At 42.5% G+C, this 17,467-nt stretch overlaps 1 protein-coding gene across 3 annotated transcripts in view; it reads left to right on the forward strand.

Moving 5' to 3' along the window:
* The first annotated feature begins 237 nt into the window (after positions 1-237).
* Positions 238-17,467, forward strand: part of LOC136875738 (lipase 1) — a 141,029-nt gene continuing 123,799 nt past the window's right edge. For all 3 annotated transcript variants that reach the window (XM_068228112.1, XM_067149310.2, XM_068228113.1), the window contains exon 1: positions 238-455. The gene's annotated coding sequence lies outside the window, so the exon portion shown is untranslated. The remainder of the gene's footprint in view (positions 456-17,467) is intronic.

Here is a 17,467-nt window from a genome sequence, read left to right on the forward strand (position 1 = left end):
ACCATTGATAGGGTTCCAGACTCACAGACACGCAGGTCACCCATAAGGAGTCAACACAAAATAACTGCATCAGGCCTCTTCGGAGGCCACGTGCCGTTATCATTCTGCAGAAATAGGGAGTGGAAAAGGCAAAGAGTGATTTGAGTAGAAGTGTAAGCATGAGTCAAAGTTTGCTCAGCCATGATCTTGGTTACGATACGTTTGTTTAGACTCCTCAGGAGATGGAAGCTACTGAGTGGGTAGGGAGCTTCATATGAAGCCAGTGTATTCAGACAACTGGCCCACACGAGAGTCACCGGAGTCGTGGTTTCACTTCAGGTGAAAGTAGAACAGGTGGAGGGAACACTCTGGGCCACATAACGAGTGTCCTTTATGCAGCAGCAGTTTTATGTGTGTGCGTGAGTGTGACGAGCTTTAAGGAATTCATGTCTCAACATCATGGAGCCAAGTTAAAGGTAAGATAACAGTAATGAACTACTAACTCACCGTAATCAATAAACACAGTAATGAAGTTATGCTTTTAGATTCAGAGAACCATGAAACTCAGTACGTTTACATGGGGATTGAGATCGATTTGAGTACACTTACCGTATTGAATACGATCCTCGTTTACATGTAGTAGGCTATTCGAGTATCGTATTGAATCCGCTAGGCAACATCGACGTATACGCAGAATTGTAGTAAAATCGATATCACCTCTTAGAATTTAAAAACACCAAATGCAGTAGAATCCCAGGAGATAACTTTCAGTTTTGAAAGTATGTGTGGTATTCCAAATGTAATTGGACGTTCTGCTGACAAGAATCTGAGTGACAGGTCTGCTACTAAACACCAGAACAACTGCACGAGTGCATTAGCCGTCCGCTGTGGATTTTTTCCTGCCGATGTCCGGCTGGCCATTTTTGTTCCGTACTTGACAACTATTTAACATGTACTATAATTACCTACTCGAAATGCTCTTCTTTCTTTCTTTCTTTCTTTCTTCCTCAATCCATTTACCGTCCAAGGTTGGCTTTTCCCCCCAGACTCAGTGAGGGACCCCACCTCTACAACCTCAAGGGCAGTGTCCTGGAGCATGAGACTTTGGGTCGGGGGATACAACTGGGGAGGATGAATAGTACCTTGCCCAGAAAGCCTAACCTTCTATGCTGAACAGGGGACTTGTGAAGGCGTGGGAAGATTGGAAGGGGCAAGCAAAGGAGAGTGGTGGAAGTGGCCGCGTCTTTAAGTTAGGTACCATTCCGGCATTTTCCTGGAGGAGAATTGGTAAACGACAGAAAACCACTTCGAGGATGACTGAGGTGGGAATCGAAACCACCTCTACTCAGCTGACCTCCCAAGGCTGAGTGGACCCCGTTCCAGCCCTCGTACCACTTTTCAAATTTCGTGGCAGAGCTGGGAATCGAACCCGGGCCTCCGGGATGGGCAGCTAATCACACTAACCACTACACCACAGAGGCGGACAATTCCCGTTACTACATGTTGAATTACTGTTATGAAAAATCAATTACAACATCGTATATCAATGGTACGCCTAATAATAAGAATGTTATGTGCTTTACGTCCCACTAACTACTTTTACGGTTTTTGGAGACGCCGAGATCCCGGCATTTAGTCCCGCAGGAGTTCTTTTACGTGTCTGTAAATCTACCCACACGAGGCTGACGTATTTAAGCACCTTCAAATACCATCGCACTGAGTCAGCATCGAACTTGCCACGTTGGAGTCAGACGGCCAGGCCACTCATCCCGGCTAAAGAAGACGTTAATGTGAAGTGGTTTGCCACCGAAATTTATTTTATTTTATTTTACATTTTATGGCCTACATTGGACCAAATCAAATCTATCGCTCAGATTCCCCTTAAAATAACAGTAGTCACATTAGCCCTGATTTCTTACTTTTAGAAGCAGAAGGGAGGTATAAAATTGACAGAATTAAATGCTTAGTTCTAAAAGAAATTATTTCAATGAACATAGTCTTAAAAGTTGAAGATTGTGCAGCAAGGATTTTAAAAATAATAAGGTTTATATTGAGCCTCCGTCGCTTTTTCTTTTAATTGTCAACATACTATATTACAATACATATAATGCAAATACCATTATACATCAAAACTGAAATTCGGAAACAACAAACACATACAGTCTGTGATTCAAAGACTAGGAGGGGTAAAATGATATCGGACACAATATACTGTACAATAATTGGGATAAATGAGCAAAAATTTCCATCAAATACACACGCCCTGTATACTAATCCCAAGATACCAAACAACCAGGCGTCACAGCAATAGGAGCAATAGGAGCTAAACCGGGCGAGTTGGCCGTGCGTGTAGAGGCACGCGGCTGTGAGCTTGCATCCGGGAGATAGTAGGTTCGAATCCCACTATCGGCAGCCCTGAAAATGGTTTTCCGTGGTTTCCCATTTTCACACCAGGCAAATGCTGGGGCTGTACCTTAATTAAGGCCACGGCCGCTTCCTTCCAACTCCTAGGCCTTTCCTAACCCATCGTCGCCATAAGACCTATCTGTGTCGGTGCGACGTAAAGCCTCTAGCAAAAATAGGAGCTAAAAGAATTAATGACTAACCCAACCTAAATAACATAGTGACTCGTTTACAACTGTTTAAGGTCGCTTATTAAATGACACTTCTTGTGACAGAGATGATAAATTTTATAGGAGGAACTATTAACACAAGTGCGTTCTTAGATGACTGCAACAAGTTTATTAATATACTCCCCACTATATACTGTAGCTTCGTCAGGAGGGCATGCAAGGGCGTTGTGTACACTGATACTGATGTCTGCAAATAACTCTTGTTGGGTGTATGGTCTCTTGACTTGTAGCACACAATGTACATAACTGCCTAATAGGAGCACTACAGTATTATTTAGCTGAGCTGGTCTCAAGCTAAAGGTAGGTCTAATAGTCCACTCAGAGTCAATATAGATCTTGGGCTGATTTATGACATAAGTAAGTTTCACTTTGAAGTCACTCCACAGCTCTTGCGTGACGTCACATCACGTCAGTCTATGCTGAATTGTATCCCTAGGAGCTCGGCAAGACCCACAGGCGTCGTTTTCCTGCATATGGATGCGTTGGAGTTTGCTATTTGTAGGGAATGATATCATGAATTACCTTATACCAAGTATCACATATTGTTGGAGGGAGAATGCGATTTCAGATGTTCCTCCAGACTCGAGTCCAGTTTATTAACAGCGCTGTCCGAACTATTTTCGGGGCTTGATACTGCTGTGTATGTATACACTTATAAAGTTTCTTCGTTTTTATGTCGGGAGATAAGAAGAGATCATGTGGAACGTAGCTCATCTCACAGCGCATATACCGTGTTTGTGGCGCGTGATGGTGGATATCATAAAATGCTGGCGGGTTCTTAATTTCTTCAGGGTTACACCATTCCGTTAAGAAGTCATTGGAGCGAAGGTTTCCTGCTGCTTGCATCATTCTGAAATTCCGTAACATGAAGAGCACTTTACTTTTAAACTGTACATCAATAAGACCAAGACCTCCTTCTGATGTAGCTAACATGAGTGTAGATCTTGCGATGCGGAAAAGTGATCCTTGCCAGAGATACCAGCCTACTGCTGAAGCAATACGGATACCAACTACTCTTGGCATTGGTAAAATTTGGCTTAAATACCAGATTTTGCTTAGACCATACATATTGACATATTGCACCCGTTGTTGTAACACCATGAATTTATATTTAAACTGTTGCAGGATACTTTTCACAGATGCAAGTGCAAGGGACCAATTTTTCTGAATCATCTGATGGATGCTATTATAGAACAGGATACAAAGTGTCTTAATCTCATCAGTTATCTTGATCCATGAGGGAACATTTCCGGGGGCCCTGCTTCGATGCCCTATCCGCATAGTTTTAGTTTTCTGGAAGTTGAGACGTTACTTTTATCTGTTATTTTTCACAGTTACTTTATTATAGCAATGACAGATGTAGCACTTCAACAAAAATAATCGTTTGTCACACCTCTACTGCATGAGCAAGCAGGCAACAATGCGTAAGAATGCCCGAGGGCCCAGTGTCCTCAAGTAAAAGCAAACAATGGGTTTACAAGGAACTATAGGCTTTGTCTGCAACATTCTAATAGTGTAGAACTCGCAAACGGAAATCACAGAATACAGTGCGCTAATGTATGGGAACGTGCAAAACACTTCTTTAGAGGTCATGAGAAAATTTCGCTTATAATAATGTGGCATAAGTGTTGGATTATTGTTTACTTCATAATGGTTGGTAGAAGATCCACTAGCAATGAATCACATGACAGTAAATAACAGGAAAGAAAAAATATGGAACAATTTAGATACCTAGGAGAAATTATAACATACGACTCGGACGAAAAAACCTGCAAGGCAAGAAAGAAGTAATAAAAATATTAATAATAATGTGTCAATCGATCAAAACAAAATTCAAACATTACAAGTCGGGCTGAGTCGCTCAGACGGTTGAGGCGCTGGTCTTCTGACCCTAACTTGGCAGGTTCGATCCTGGCTCAGTCCGGTGGTATTTGAAGGTGCTTAAATACGTCAGCCTTGTGTCGGTAGATTTACTGGTACGTAAAATAACTCCTGCGGGGCTAAATTCCGGCATCTCGGTGTCTCCGAAGACCGTAAAAGTAGTTAGTGGGACGTAATTCCAATAATATTATTACTGTTATTATTATTATTAAAATATTACAAGACGGTGGTTCAAACAGAGGTGAAACGGAACTCTTTTTAAAGTCACTTAGAGGAACAGAATTGAAAAAATCCTAAAGAATAGCTAGAACATGCATAAATAAAAATATCGAAGAAATGGAAAATGGTGGATAGTGCCAAATTAAGTGGTGTACAGATAACTGGAGTCCATCACAGATACGTTTTTGCTAGGGGCTTTACGTCGCACCGACACAGATAGGTCTTATGGCGACGATGGGATCGGAAAGGCGTAGGAGTTCGAAGGAAGCGGCCGTGGCCTTAATTAAGGTACAGCCCCAGCATTTTCCTGGTGTGAAAATGGGAAACCACGGAAAACCATCACATATACTGTACGGAAGAAGAGGAGCTCTTTTAATGGTCACATTTTGAGGACACCAGAAACCAAATTACCAAGAAAAATTATAGAGAAACTCTGGAATCTGAAGCCTTGAGTAGGATGGATTAAGGAAATCAGAGAGGATGTGGAAGAACTAGAAATAACTCTGGACGATTTGCAAAACAAAACAGAAAATTTAAAGAAACTCAAAATAAAAAAAAATAGCTTTAAGCCAAAAATAGACAAACGACATATAATGAAATGATTACTTACAAGTGAGGAACGACAGAAAATCATCAGAAGGAATGAAAGGCTACGGGGCAATTCGGAAAGAGAACTTATCGAAGAGGATCAGAAAATTATTGACTGACTGGTCCAACGAGGCCATAAAAGCAGAAGAAGTAGATGACGATTGAAAGAAAAATGGTTACCCCAGTATGTTTTCATAACAGACATGAGTAATGTCGAAAAAGTTGCTTCTGTTAACCAAAAAATCTTCGTAGCCTCCTATGAGAACATAGGCGTTGATAGGTTTTTTGTCTCGAACCGTCGGTGGAGGGCAAAACCATACATATTGTCACTTATAATGAAAGTATATGCCGACATTATCAAATCAAAATTTCTCGATATCAAATGTTTTATTCCAAAATACAAGAATTTGGAATTTTATTGAAGTACGTTCTGTAGTTCCAAGAAGAACAAAATTAATATGAGAAGGAAATATAACGATTACACTTTTATTTGAGACATTATGATCAAATGATTAAAAGTTAGTTATATTTTTACTGAATTTGGCACGTTTAGAACATTGTTTACAATGTAACACTGCACTGCCTATTTTTATCAACTACATCCACGCTGAACTAGTCGGATAACCATTTCCGTAAGTAACTATCACGAGAAACCACCGAAGCAAAAACTTTATATGCGATGAATAATTCAAAGAAAAAATGTCTACAATATTCAACATGCCAACAGCAGTGGGAATTTTTCGCTGGTCCTTTTTAAGGAAGGATTCGAGAGCTTCAAGTTCGCTGTGTGTGGTCTGAACAGTACAGTAAATACCGCTAAGTGTTATTTGTGTGTAATAAATACTGTATTGTTAAAACCGTTAATTACTGTTAATGAAATTCGTTAATGAAACAATGTTTGTAAATAATTCTTCCTCATTACGTCAGACAGTATTCGGGAGATAGTAGGTTCGAACCCCACTGTCGGCAGCCCTGAAGATGGTTTTCCGTGGTTTCCCATTTTCACACCAGGCAAATGCTGGGGCTCTACCTTAATTAAGGCCACGGCCGCTTCCTTCCCACCCCTAGCCCTTTCCTGTCCCATCGTCGCCATAAGACACATCTGTGTCGGTGCGACGTAAAGCCAATGCCAAAAAAAAATTCAATATTTTTTTCATATCGTCGCGTCGAATCCGTAACAATGGGATGCCGTTTGTTCCGGCGGCAAATAGAGAACGAAAGGTGGGAAGAGGAAAGGTAATTAAGACAAGACAACCGCTGACTATGAGCGTTGACGTCTACAAGCTTAGACAGACTTCCACGAATGTGTGAAGCAAATCGAAAATCGCCATCTGACATCGTAACCATTCCCTTGTAAGAATGCTCCTCTTCCTCTGGCTATCACTAATCAGAAATGCTGTCGATGAGGTCGTGTGCATAGGTCGCCTCCTGAATCGGCAGCGAAAGTAAATGTGCAAGGTCAGCCTTGCGCGTAGTTGCCACGAAGAAGAAGATGAGCTCATTTGTTCCGTTTGTGTGTGGCCAGGACCTGTTTTCATATCACGGAATGTGTGAAATGTGTGAAGGATAAAGTAGAGACGAAACGGATTTTCTCCCGTTTCTCATGCCAGTTTCATTCCAGTAACTCTACATAATGGCAGTTCGAGGGGGCTCAGATTGTAGAGCACTGGCTTCATGAATTATAACAAAGCAAAGTCGTCTCCGTATAGGCCACGAAGGCGCTTGGCGGGGTGAAAGGTAGCTTCCATTATCCGTAACCTCAGCACTTGATGGGTCAGAGTGGTTAGTTCTACGCCCGGCCGCCTTTGCCCCCACGAATTAACCTCGTACACATTTTTGGTGTAGGCTGAGTGTACTTCAGGACCATTTGCACCTCCAGAATTGGAATCTCGTTTCTTAAAATTTTCGACTTCCTGACGGGGAATCGACTCGACGTCTTTGCGGCGAACCATGCACGCCTTTACCACCTCGGTTGGGGAGCTCTCATGAACTCAAGGTGGCCCGTTAGCCCAATTAGGGAGGCGTGAGGGAGAGAGAAGAACGTGTTGAGGTGACACATTTACATCGGCCTACTGTTGAAATGTAAACGGACTTCCGCGAAAAAGAAATTTTCGTCAAGGTGCTCAAATACGTCAGCCTCATGTCGGTAGATTTTATGGCACGTAAAAGAACTCCAGCGGGACTAAATGCCGGCACCTCGACGCCTCCGAAAACAGTAAAAGTAGTTAGTGGGACGTAAAGCACATAACATTCTTATTATTAGGCGTACCATTGATATACGATGACGTTCTGCTGAGCGACAGGTCTGCTGCTTTACGAGAGCATTAGCCGTCAGCTGTGGTTTTTTTTTCTACCGATGTCCGACTGGCCATTTTTGTTCCGTACTTGACTACTATTTAACATGTACTATAATTACCTACTCGACAAGTTCTCCTTTCTTTCTTTCTTTCTTTCTTTCTTTCTTTCTTTCTTTCTTTCTTTCTTTCTTTTTTCCTTCCTTAATCCATTCTCCGTCCAAGGTTGGTTTTCCCCCCAGACTCAGTGAGGGACCCCACCTCTACAGCCTCAAGGGCAATGTCCTGGAGCGTGAGACTTTGGGTCGGGGATACAACTGGTGAGGAGGACCAGTACCACGCGTAGGCGTCCTCGCCTGCTATGCTGAACAGGGGTGTTGTGGGGGTGGGAGATATTGGGAGGGATAGAAAAAAGAGGGAAGGAAGCGGACGTGGCCTTAAGTTAGGTACCATCCAGGCATTTGCCTGGAAGAGAAGTGGGAAACCATGGAAAACCACATCGAGGATGGCTGAGTGGTGAATCGAACTCAGTTGCCCTCACGAGGTTGAGTGGACCCCGTGCAAGTCCTCGTACCACGTTTCAAATTTCGTGGCAGAGCCGGGAATCGAACGCGTGTCTCCGGGGTTGGCAGCTAATCACATTAATCGCTAAGCCACAGAGGCGGGCCCCGACACGATCTAATGAGTTGAAAGTCTATTTCATGTACCGGTACATCATTATTATTAATCTTTATTATAGATTCTTTTACATTTCAATGCCCAATCTTCAAGCCTCTGTGAATTTACTAAACGCCTCCACAATACTCTACTTATAACCAGCTCTGTGCCCCCGTTTAATTCCATTTAAATCATTAGAAATTGAGTCTGAAGTTTTTTCCAAGGAGTCCCTCGCCTGTCAAATGGAACTGGGACTCCGTTCTGAGCTCGGTAAATTCTGTGAAACAGGACATTACGCTATCTACACGCAGTCCCAGTGAGGATCTCTCCTCTAACAGGTTAGGAACCACTGGTGGATTGTATAGTCCTAGCCGAATAAACACAAGGAAGACCATGACTCAGAATATGTCCGAAATGCCCACAATTATTCCACAATAACTGGTATGCCGACTCTCAGAATCAATTACTAGGCCACTCAGCCGTTGCCCCTGATTTACGAGCTAGATCGTGACTGCAGTAACTCACACCACGAACCATATTATTATTATTATTATTATTATTATTATTATTATTATTATTATTATTATTATTATTATTATTATTATTATTATTTATTATTACCAAGCTCGATAGCAGCAGTCGCTTAAGTGTGGCTGGTATCCAATATTCGGGAGATAGTGGGTTCCAACCTCACTGTTTGCAGCCTTGAAGATAGTTTTCCGTGGTATCCCATTTTCACACCAGGCAAATGCTGGGGCTGTACCTTAACTATGGCCACGGCTGTTTCCTTCCTACTCCTAGCCCTTTCCTGTCCCATCGTCGCCATAAAACCTATCTGTGCCGGTGCGACGTAAAATAACCTGTAATAATAATAATAATAATGGTATTATTATTATTATCATTATTATCTCTCGGGAACTGGGTGTTTGTGCCATCACCAACAATCCTGCAACTCGTGCACCATACAAAACACTATACTCCACAACACTAACACGTATTTTCCCATACACGGCAGATACCGCCCACCCACGCCGAAGGGTTTGCCTTACAACGGCTGCACCAGACTATCAACCGTCACACGAAAGTTTCCTCAAATTATTATTACCACTGAATAAATCGAATTCCTCTCACGCAATCCCCATTTCTGTTCTGTCCTCGCACAAGGCTGATGTAGCACATGGTTTGCCAGTCACGTAGTATTACGTGCTAAATGTTCCACAATTAGGACCGAAACACTGCCACTGTCAGGTAGCTACCTGCTAAATGATGTGTCACCCTGCGCTTTCCTCGTTAACAGTGACTTGACTCATGAATGACAAGGACTCAACGCTTAATTGTTCGTCTGTGGACCTCGGGCACTTAATCCAGTTATTCCAATGAGGATTCTCTGATAATTTCTTCATACTAGTACGTTACAGACGTAACCGATAAAGTTCTGTCGGATTTCCACGATATTAGAGAACATCTACAATATCTCTATCAGCTTGTGAAACGGTTTAAAGAGTTGAAATGCCGCATGCCCTTTAGTGCCAGGAGTGTCCGAGGACAAGTTCGGCTCGCCACATGCAGGTCTTTTGATTTGACTCCCGTAGGTGACCTGTGCTCCGTGATGAGTATGAAATGATGATGAAAACGACACATACACCCAGCCACCCCTGCCAGCGAAATTAACCAATTAGGTTAAAATTCCCGACCCTGCCGGAATGGAACCCTGGACCTCTGTGACCAAAGGCCAGCACACTAACCATTTAGCCATGGAGCTGCACGTATAAAGTGTTAATGAGCTACGAGGAAAAGACGGCAACGTATACCTTCAAGAAAGGAGGTAAACGGGTAGGCATACACCACGGTGATTCTCATACAGTGTGGCAAAAACCCAAGGGGAAGGCACAACATACTTGACCACAGATAAATAGTAAAACTGGTGTATATAATATTATGAATTACATTAGAACGATAAAGACAAATGCTTTAGTATACAATACCTGACAGCAATATCTCAACAGCATTGAGTGGAGTGCGAACAGCGACGGTGGTGACATCTAGTGTGTACGTGTGACAAGCCTGGGAACTGCATACTTGTCTATGCAATAGTTGAGGGAAATGAGTATCCACTCATTGAAATATTTGAACAACCATAGTAATTAAGAATGAACTTGTAAAATAGGAATACCTCCTTCATAAACCTCCACAGGACCATTCTAGCAGCGCTTTTCACTATGTCTTAAAAATTGAAAGTAGAATTCTTCTGAGAATCCACCCAGCCTCCGGGAGGAATATTTAATAACTACTCTCTTCTCTTTTTTCTAGCCTTTTCTCAGTTACCTAGGACAGCACTTTGTATGGACTTAGCCTAGTTTTGCGTCCCGATGCCTTTCTTAATACCAATCCTATGTGAAGGAACGTATTCACGACTGCGTGTTTCTGTGGTTGTTTGTCGTGTGATGTGTTGTATGTATTTGAAGATGTGTATAAACACGGACACAAACCCGTAGCCCCAGTGCTATAGTAATTAACAGATGTAATAAAAATCTCCGACTCAGGATGAACGGAAGGCCAGTACGCTGACCATTCTGTGGTGATAAAGTTTGTTTAAGAGGAAGTACAACTGGCTAACCATCCTCTATTAACACTAATCAGAAGGAGAATGAAAAACGTCTGTCGTTTCGAAGACTGAACGTATCGTCAAAAGAAAGAGAAGTGGCACGAAGCGCTGAACACTCAACCAAAGCGCTGATCACTCAACCAAAGCGCTGGACGGGGCAGATAACTTAACAACATGCATGCTTTATTAAGATTTCGGGGAATATAATCTGTAAATTAAGGAACAGAAGTTTTGATCCAATATTTTGTTTTCTTGTTGTTCGGTACGATCTTCCCAAACTCTACACTTCACGCTGCAGTCTCGCTTTTGCTGTATTTAGAATTTTCTGTTTTACCTCTGAAGACAGAAATACATGTTATTGTGCGTAGATAATACATACTTGGGTTACGTGAGTGAACTACGATGCTCTTAACAAGGAAGTAGTGTTCAGAATTTCCTAAAGTCTCTCTTTCACAACTTTATGCTTGAAGAATCGCCATACATATGTATTAAATTAGTTGGCCTGGTGCTCATGCCTATGCCAATAATTCACTGAAATTGTTTTCTTACACTAAAACAAAATAATAATAAGCCGACTGGTTTCGAAACTCGTGGCCTTTAATCTCAAGATGACCACGATAACCATTACGCTACAGGAACACAAATTTTCAAGTGTAGCTTTTTTTGTTACTATTTAACAATGCGGACCCTAGTCAGGCTCCATGGCTAAATGGTTAGCGTGCTGGCCTTTGGCCACAGGGGTCCCAGGTTCGATTCCCGTCAGGGTCGAGAATTTTAACCATACATGGTTAATTTCGCTGGCACGGGGGCTGGTTGTATGTGTCGTCTTCATCATCATTTCATCCTCATCACGACGCGTAGGTCACGTACGGGAGTCAAATCAAAAGACCTGCATCTGGCGAGCCGAACATGTCCTCGGACACTCCCGGCACTAAAAGCCATACGCCATTTCATTTCAATGCGGACCCTCAAGTTTGAGTGTATTAAAAGTTCCATATTTGTTAATATTATTGGTTATACGTCCCACTAACAACTCAGTACAGTATTCGATTGAATTCTAAATATAATGGGTATAGACGGTAACCTTAACACAGATGCGAGGTCGTGATTTCTTAAATACTTGCAATCTTTATCAGTTTCTATGTCATTATCTGGCTGGGTAATTTATTCAGCGCATAACTCTTTTCTTTGAATATCCCTGCAATGGAAGATTATTTAGTGACACACATTGATACATAAAAACAGCATGCCAGTGGCACTGTGTTATTGAAGAGTTCGTCCACCAAGCCATGTAGGTAGCAGTATTATCGACTTTCTCGCTGAAAACCACAAGCTGTCCGGTATTGGCATAATAAAGGACCTAAACAGAAATGTACCAGGGATAATCTAAAAGTTCTGAGCTTCCGTGGCTCAGGCGGCAGCGCGCAGGCCTCTCACCGCTGGGTTCCGCGGTTCAAACCCCGGTCTCTCCATGTGTGATTTGTGCTGGACAAAACGGAGGCGAGATAGGTTTTTCTCCGGTACTCTGGTTTTCGCTCTCATCTTTCATTCCAGCAACACTCTCCAATATCATTTCATCTGTCAGTCATTAATTATTGCCCCAGAGGAGTGCGACAGGCTTCAGCAGTCGGCACACAATTCCTATCCTCGCCGCTAGATGGAGGCTTGATTCATTCCATTCCTGACCCGGTCGAACGACTAGAAACAGCCTGTGGATTTTTCAATATATAAGCAGCATCCATCACGGTGAAATGATCAGAATCAGGTTTGAGCTTGTATAGAGACGAGTTGCGCAGACCCGATTATTACATCGTGAAAGGATGCTTATCCTTTGGAAAATGAAGCATAGGCCTACCTGGAACCCACCGGACGAGTTGGCCGTGCGGTTAGTGTCGTGTAGCTGTGATTGTAGTGGTGGTGATTATTGCTATAAGAGGAAGTAGGCAACCATCCTCAATTAACACTAATCAGAGGGAAAATGTGGAAGGGATCCGACACCTCAAAAAAATGAAGACATCGGCAAAGAGAGACAAGGACCACGACGAGCATGTAAATGAAAGACTCCCTAGGCCTCGATACCTAATAACGTAGGGGTCGGAAAAGAACAGGAACTGACCACGGGAGGTCGGACAGGATGGATGAAAGTGAGGAGCATGGCACAAGTAAGTGGAAGCAATGTCAGGACTCAGTTAAAGACCCCGTGATCGCCAACACACGCTCTAAAGTTAAGAGCCCCCGGGGTTCTTTCGACAGACAGGGGATACGGTGGATGTATTCGGTAGAACTTGAAATGTGGTACTAGGGCTGGAACGAGGTCCACTCAACCTCGGGAGGTCACCTCAGCCATCTTCGAAATGTTTTTCCGTGGTTTCCCACTTCTCGTCCAGGCAAATGCCGGGATGGTACCTACCTTACGGCGACGGCCCCTTCCTTCCCTCTTCCTTGTCTATCCCTACCGATCTTCCCATTCCCCCTCAAGGTCCCTGTTCAGTATAGCTGGTGAGGCCGTCTTGGTGACGTACTGGTCCTCCTCTCCAGTTGTATCCCCCGACCCAAAATCTCACGCTCCAGGACACGCCGTTAAGGTGGTAGAGGTGGGGATCTCTCGCTGAGTTCGAGGGAAAAACCAACCCCGGAGGGTAAACGGATTAAGAAAAAAGAAAGAAAGAAAGAAAGAAAGAAAGATATTCGAAATGATTCCTTGGTCAAATTACTGTACGTAGTGGACTCGCAACTCTTCTTAGCCACTGTCGTTCCTGAATCATCCTTCTGTAAGCTTCTAAAGTACTCTAAATATGTATGAAATAGGCCTGATATATCCAATTTATAATGAAGAAAAGAATGGGATAATTTCCTTAATCTGTAGGCAGATAACTGTTAAAGTTGAAATGAAGCAGACATGGTCTGTGAAATAACTATTCACTGCCTTTTATTCAATAGTAGTTACTTTTCACAGTCACGAACTTGTTAAGCGATATTTATTAGCAATAAAAGAGCACATAGAAGGAAGACCGTGACTGGAACACGGAACTGCCAGTAAATCATGTTCTGAGACATTATAAGTTATAACAATTACACTTCCACGGTGGTGGCGAATAAATCGCTGAGGAGCGTAAGATATGTAATTAATAATCCCCTCAAGGCTGAGTAAAGAGCACGTTGTCTAGCAGGAACAGTTGTACGTTCATATTTATACCGCTGTGACTGATACTGAAATAAGCATTAGGCGCTACATAGCAGAAAATATAGCGGTCTCTAATCCAACCTGGCGTATAACTACCGTCTGACGTAGATTACCTGTAATTTAAATGTGATTATTATTTATACACACAGAGATTTGCAATTCTGCAGTAGTCAATGAATCATAGCCTACATTTTCATTATACAATTTATGGTATTGAATACTTTTCTTATTAAAATAAGTATTTTTTTCTATTTGACATTGATCTGTGAAGAAGTGTATCAACGTTTCACCCGCTTAATCACAGGTCGAAGTAATTCTGTTTCCGCTCACTGAGAGCTGAATAAGTAGATTGAAGTATGAGAAGTAGCAGATATATTCGACTGATATTCCGAAGGGAGAGGATACACAATTATAGGCATAACATTCCATTTTTCATTTCATTTAATTATTTACAGAATATACTTTCCTCTTTACTCTGGTGAACAGAATAATAATTATATTCACTACTTCAGTGAAAGTCGCTGTTGTCGAGTCTCAGTCCATAGACTGGTTTGATGCAGCCCTCCATGCCACTCTATCCTGTGCTAACATTTTAATTTCTACGTACAGTAACTACTACATCCTACATCCTACATCCTATCCTACATCTACTCTAATCTTTTTGTCATATTCATGCCTTGGTCTACTCTTATCGTTCTAACTGAACAAGTCCTGGGTGTCTTAAGCTGTGTCCTATATTTCTTCTTCTGTTCATATTTCGCCAAATCATTCTCCTATCATCAGTTCGATTCAGTATCTTTTCATTAGTGATTCGATCTGCCCATCTTACCCAGCATTCGTCCGTAAGACCACATTTCAAAAGCTTCTGTTATCTTTTTCCTGACCTACTTGTCGCCCATGTTTAAATTCATGCAATGTCACACTCTAGGCAAAAAGCCTTCGAAACACTTCCGATTATATTAACTTTGCCCGTATGGATGACAGCGGTGTCTTAGAACTATTTTTTTTTCAGATATTAAGTTAATATTAAGTTACCTTCTAGGAGGGAATGAAAACGGTTTTTTTTTTGGTAGAAATGACATCTTATCCGTTGGACTGCAGAGGTTTACTGTAGTAATTATTAGCACCTCAAGGGGAGATATAACACCCCATATTTATATCTATATATAGCCGGCTCCGCGGTGAAGGGGTAGTGTGCCTGCCGCTTTACCAGGTGAATACGGGTTTGATTCCCCGACCAGATCAGGATTACTACCTGGTTCTGAAGGCTGATTCGAGGTCCACTCAGCCTACGTGTTTATAATTGAGGACCGAGCTCGATAGCTGCAGTCGCTTAAGTGCGACCAGTATCCAGTAATCGGGAGATATCGGGTTCGAGCCCAACTGTCGGCAGCCCTGAAGATGGTTTTACGCGGTTTCCCATTTTCACACCAGGCAAATGCCGGGGATGTACCTTAATTAAGGCTACGGCCGCTTCCTTCCAATTCCTAGGCCATTCCTATCACATCATCACCATAAGACGTATCTGTGTCAGTGCGACGTAAAGCAAATAGCAATATATATAATTGAGGAGCTATCCGACGATGAGAGAGCGGCCCCAGTCCAGAAAGCCAAGAATAAAGGCCGAGAGGATTCGTCGTGCTGACTACATGACACCTCGTAATTTGCAGGCTTCCGGGCTGAACAGAGCTAGCGATATAGGCCAGGGCCCTTCGGGGCTGTTGTGCCATGGGGTTTAGTTTGGCTTTTATGTCTTTACGTCCCTGCAACTCTTAAATTCTCCGCTAGATCTTTGATATTCCCTAGGGATGCTTTCAGCACTTTCTTTACTTTTACTGAACAAAAATTATATGAAATGTATACTTCAATTTTAAGGAGAAAATATAACGTAAATATATCTTATTGATGAACTGCATGGGCTTCTTCTGTGATTCTCGTTCAAGTCATCTCTTAATTATTGTATACCTTCTCTAAATATATTTTTCTTTCTTCCCTCCTTTCCTTTCTTCCTTCCTTCCTTCCTTCCTTCCTTCCTTCCTTTCTTTCTTTCTTACATTCTTTCTTAATCCGTTTACCTTCCAGGGTTGGTTTTACCCTCGGACTAAGCGAGGGATCCCCACCTCTACCGCCTCAGGGTAGTGTCCTGGAGCGTGATACTTTGGGTTGAGGGATGAACTGGGAAGGAGGACCGCTATCTCGTCCAGGCGGCCTCACCTGCTATGCTGAACAGGGGCCTTGTCATGAGGGGAGGGGACTGGGAAGATCGGAAAGGATAGACAAGGAAGAAGGAAAGAAGCGGCCATGGCCTTAAGTTAGGTACCGTCCTGGCATTTGCCTGGAGGACAAGTGGGAAACCACGGAAAACCACTTCTAGGGATGGCTGAGGAGGTAATCGAACCCCCCCCCCCCCGTTCTACTCAGTTGACCTCCAGAAACGGAGTGGACTCCTTTCCAGCCTTCATACCACTTTTCAAACTTCGTGGCAGAGCCGGGAATCGAACTCGGGCCTCCAGGGCTGGCAGCTAATTACATTAACCAAGACATCATAGAGGCGGACTTCTCTAAGTATTTGAATATGATCAGCGTGATATTTTTTTAGATACGTCCGGTTTCTTGACGGAGTAGTGAGCGTATTGGCTTACGAGATGGCCCAGGCTTCGATTTCCGGCGGGGCTGGCTACGAACTTATTTAAAAAATTAAATGTTAGAAACTGAGGTCAATGTAATTTAAAATGATTGTAGGCTATAGCTCATAGCTTCGAAGACTAATCCGCTTTAAAAAATATATATACATTCGTCAGAATAGCTTACTGAAACATCTTCTTGAACACAGGCCGCACAATCAACAGAATGTGACTGTGTTACTCTGATGAAGTCGATCGGCTACATTCTGGTAGACCGGAGTACAAAGAATTTAAATATAAAAATAAAGTATTATATGTGTATGATGAAAGTGGTGCAGTCTCTAAATATTCAAGTCTCAAAATATCCGAACATGAATTTGACAGAAAACAATATCAAAGTACCCGCAAGAAATATATAGCCGAAATAAATAAGCTGGTGAGTCTCAAAATATCCGAGAAGTGTAGGTAGCTGCAAATACGGTGATTTCGTCAATTTGAATCGCGCGACCGGGAATAACAAAGTAGCATAATGAAATGGCGTATGGCTTTTAGTGCCGGTAGTGTGCGAGGACATGTTCGGCTCGCCAGTTGCAGGCCTTTTGATTTGACTCCCGTAGGCGACCTGCGCATCTTAATGAGGATGAAATGATGATGAAGACGACACATACGCCCAGCCTCCGTGTCAGTGAAATTAAAAGAAGTGGTTGTATGAGAATGCTAATGAGACGATTGGACATGAAATTAAATAGGTAGGACAGTGTATGTACGAATTTGGAATAGTGGTTCTGCATGATTAAATATCT

Source organism: Anabrus simplex, chromosome 6, assembly GCF_040414725.1.
Source record: "Anabrus simplex isolate iqAnaSimp1 chromosome 6, ASM4041472v1, whole genome shotgun sequence".
Taxonomy (NCBI): Eukaryota; Metazoa; Arthropoda; class Insecta; order Orthoptera; family Tettigoniidae; genus Anabrus; species Anabrus simplex.